Here is a 4,511-nt window from a genome sequence, read left to right on the forward strand (position 1 = left end):
TAAAGGAGTATATCTAAATTTTTTGAAATTTCTTTTTTATACGTACATAAAGCAATTCTGTATTTTTCTACCTTTTTTTGATGATATCCCCTTTTGTGTATGTTGAATAGTCTTAGTTAAGAAATATCATGTATTATTTAATTTACATTTAATTTAGAAAACAGAAATAAATTGCGAAAAAAAAAGATTATTTGTAATAAAAAAAAACACGACTTGTTTTATTGAATTAATTATTATTCATTTGAAAGGATTGGATGAGGTGCTTAACAACCAAACATAACTGTCGAAAACCACTTGAGGCGTTCACCAAGAAATTGTTTATTTTTCATCTTATTCTTCTTCGAACAGATCGATTGCAAACCTTTTGTTTTTTGGCAATTGATTGGGACCTAAATTTATAATAGGTTCAATCTTGGAAAGATTTTGACTTATGCATTACCGTGTGGCGGCTGTTGAACGTCAAAGTCATTTGAGGCGACGCGACCACCCCAAATTTTAAAGGGCACATCAATGTAATTTAACATTTCAAATCGGAACGCGCCAATTCGAAATATAGGAAAATATAGTGTCAACAGCCGCACCATGTGCATTACCCTAAATGAGCTATTTTTTGTTTGGAGCAAACGAATTTTATTTTACTACTATTTTATGTTTGTGTGAAAAACTCAAACGCCAGAATGTATGCAAATCACATTAAAGAAAGAGAAACTTTCAACGAACCATTGTGAACAGTGATTTTGATACGCTATTTTGAATGATGAATATTGTACTCTATGAAGTAGTTTTAGTGGGAGAGTTAGATGAATCGATGCCAAATAGGAATTTTGTTACGAAAAGGTGTTCCAACTCTATTAAAGACAGTTATTACCGACTGTATTCTACAATCTACATTGTTATTGTTATTGGAGATGATAAGGTGTTGTCTTTTTGGACGAAAGTGTAAAAGATTTATCGTTTGTAGCAATCATCGACTTACAACATAAACTGAAGACATTGACAGAATTCAAACAACAAATGAAAGTTTCACACTGGACGTTTAATAACTTGCTATTTATGAATAGCACTTGTGAATGAATTCACTGCAGTGAGATTATCCGAAATAATAAATGCATATCATCGACAAACACCATAATACAATTCAAAATATTCTCTTTTTAATATCATAACAATTATAAACTACTAGTACAAAAGTTGAGCTCAATGCCAAGACAACAAGTGGCATCGTGACATTTCTATCCCGGTGCGGTTGTTTGTTGCTGTCATCTATTGCTCGATAGAAAGTCTGTACCAAATGCAGTCAATAAGATCCGTACAATCCATAAGACTAATAGGATGCCTCCAAAAACGAATTAAAATCGATCTATTTAAATGCATTAAAAGTGTGTAACTTCATTTGAAAGAAAAATGTAAAACATTTCTGATTTGTAATTGACTTCAACATTTCCCAGCGGTACAATCAGTTCAAAATATGCTTCAATCGAGGAGTGTTTGAGGAGGAAAGTTATTGCTATTTAAGTTCCGTTTTGAAGGCGGTAAAGTGCAGGAAATGGTTTGTTTGTCTTGTTTGGCCCCATCACGCGAACCGAAAATGCTAAACATTGATTTGACAAAATGTTTATGATAGTAATACCATTTAAGCCATGTTATGAGGTGGCACAAGTGTTTGAACATGGCGTAGTCAACCATACGCAATGCAATGCCGCCGTATATTGTTCAAGACTTTAGTTACATGACAGCCGACAGTCAATGAAAATGTACAGTTCAAGAAGTCACGGTGTGCGTGTGTGTTTGGATTACTTGCATATACAATTCGCTACATCATATTGCGTGTGAATCCCATGGGACCGACTTATTTATATTCGTACGAACGCAAATGTCGCATTTACACAAACATCGCACACACACACACAGTTGTTTCGAGGAGCGAAAATATTCCGTGTTTTTTCCTCCAATCTCTCCATTCCAAAGCAGCCACTACAACCGAAAATTTAATTTAAAATTTTCAACGAAGTTGGGAAAATCAGTAGTCTCAGTCGGTGTTATTGGATTGCTGGAAAAATTGGATACGTTTCGGTGTATACAGGTGCCTAGTCATCATTTTTGATTTTTAAACTATCTTGTTGAGCACGTGATAGAGGTGCACGCTAAAAATCACAATACACAAACTTTTAGCTCAATCTCTGAAATGATGATGTTTTTTTAGCGTATGAAACCAGATGGAGGATGAACCATAGGGGATGAATTTTGATAATTGTTTCAGTTTTGCTTGTCGAATTGTTTCACACATATCCACACCGTTTCGAATGAGCTGTTTAATTTGAAAATCATGAAATTTGCCGTTTGGTTACGGGGAGAGAGGAGCCAGAGTGGAAACGAACACAAATGCCCCAGAGAATACCCCATTTGATGTGCAATGAAGTTTAATGGATGCACGCCTTGCATACCAATTTCTTCATCGCACAGCGAATGAATGAATTCAATTGCGAATAGGAACACACGAACCTGCGAATTCTCATTCCATATCCAGTTGGTATTGGTTTCAATCGCATCGAAATGATATCTCATACTGAGGGTATTTCATTGAATCGACAAAATGAACCCTTCGGAATGTTAAATGTTGGCTCATTTCTTCGCACTCCATTCCGAAACACTTTACATCTGTATAACTAATCGATTGATAAAATGATAAGTCGGCTTTGCCGATCCAAATGGATACATGTATTGCATTCACGATGTGGAATATTTGGCGTTTTAGATGAACTCGGCTCAGTATATTATTGGAACCCGTTTATTTCCCTTTTTCTTATATTCGGTGTTCCAGATAAACAAAGATCTATCTGTCTGCGTCAATGTTCAATGCGTGCCCGGCATATTTTCACAAATTCAATTATATCCGGTTGATGAGCTCATCAAATGCCTTTTTTATAGTTCATAAACTAGCTAACTTCCGTATGCCGAGTAAATACTGAACAGTATTTTGATTGATGCGAAAAGATGCGTGCGCTTGGACGCACAAAAATTTGTGAAAAATTTCATTCGTTTACATTTTTGCGGTCTGTTTTTGTTATTCTTGTTTTCGTTATTTCCTTTTTTCTGTTTTGGTTCGCAAAATTGAAATCATGAGTCAGTATGTCTAATCAAGCCAATTCCTTGGGAAAAATTTCCATGTGCAAATCGCCAATTTAGAATGAAAGTAACGGTTGAAAAAAAATACAGGCAGATGAAGAGGGAGTTTAAATTGCAAACGCAATATCATTTGTTGTATGGTTCATTCTAATTCTCGAAATCCCAGTGTTTACATGAATATAGCGCGGCGGGATGACGCAATTCATACAGCTGAGAAGAAGCCGACGCATGAAGAAAGTCGATTTGGGTCAGTGATCAATGTTGTTTTTTTTTTTGGCGAAAATGTAAACTTATCTACACTAAATTCGCAATAAAAAAAAAGTGAAACAACAACCGAAGCCCGAAAAACAGCGTTGTACACACACACAAGACGTAGTGCAAGCATGTAAATTACGGTATGGCACAAAACAACAACCAAATTTCCTTGAACAAATTGACAATGGCGGGGTTAGTTCATAATTTTTTTTTTCCTGTGTGAGCATGCATGCGTATTCTTGTTCTTGGAATTTGGTAAACGAATCGCTAACTAGTGACAATTTACTGCTAAAATTATTGTTACGAATTTTAATGTTGCAACAATAAACCTAGATCACTACCGCAAGCCGAATGAAATGAAAAACAAAAACAACAAAATTAGGTGTGAATAATGTATATTTTTAGGTGCCAACAAACAAAAGTATTAAAATAATTCTGCGATAAAAGAAAAAGATTGTAAAATTGAAATCGACTGCCGTTACTCGAACATACGACATATATGCAATGCACAGCACTGTATTCAAATTGAAATGGAGAATTCACAAATCGTACCAAATTTACGTTATATTAGACATTTATCTAATTGGAGCAATAATTTAATTACAGTGCAAATATTTATTCACGTGGTGTCTTTGCATGTTCAAGCGAAGACAGGAAAAAAAAACAAACAAACAAACAATATCAACGAAAATGTCTGAATGAAAAATAGTAAAGAATCATTCACATGCTAGCGAAATGATGATTGTGTGCCAAGCACCTGCTTGATAGAATACAGGAAAATAGACACTTTTGAGAAGAAGAAAAAAAAAGATTAGAACGAAAGAAAAAAGAAACATAATTAATTGAGTCTGAAATATAGCATTCGAACGTTTTTTTTTTTTTTGCTAAATCGACCGAATTAAGTTGACAGCTCCGCACACAATTGTCGCTTCATTTCAAACAATAATTTGTTTTGTGGTCGAACACAAATGCGTCAAATGCCAAAAAAACGCACGACACACACTCCAAACTAGAGATAACACAGTACAACATCAAACAATCACCAAGTAGACGAAGAAACACGCAAAAGAAGAAACAGGAATTTTTTTTTTGAGGGAATTCGAGTGAAAACAGCAAAATTTATTGCTAAC

The sequence above is a fragment of the Sitodiplosis mosellana genome, unplaced genomic scaffold (assembly GCF_009176505.1).
Source record: "Sitodiplosis mosellana isolate CC-2019 unplaced genomic scaffold, AAFC_SMos_1.0 Smas_scaffold_6226, whole genome shotgun sequence".
Taxonomy (NCBI): domain Eukaryota; kingdom Metazoa; phylum Arthropoda; class Insecta; order Diptera; family Cecidomyiidae; genus Sitodiplosis; species Sitodiplosis mosellana.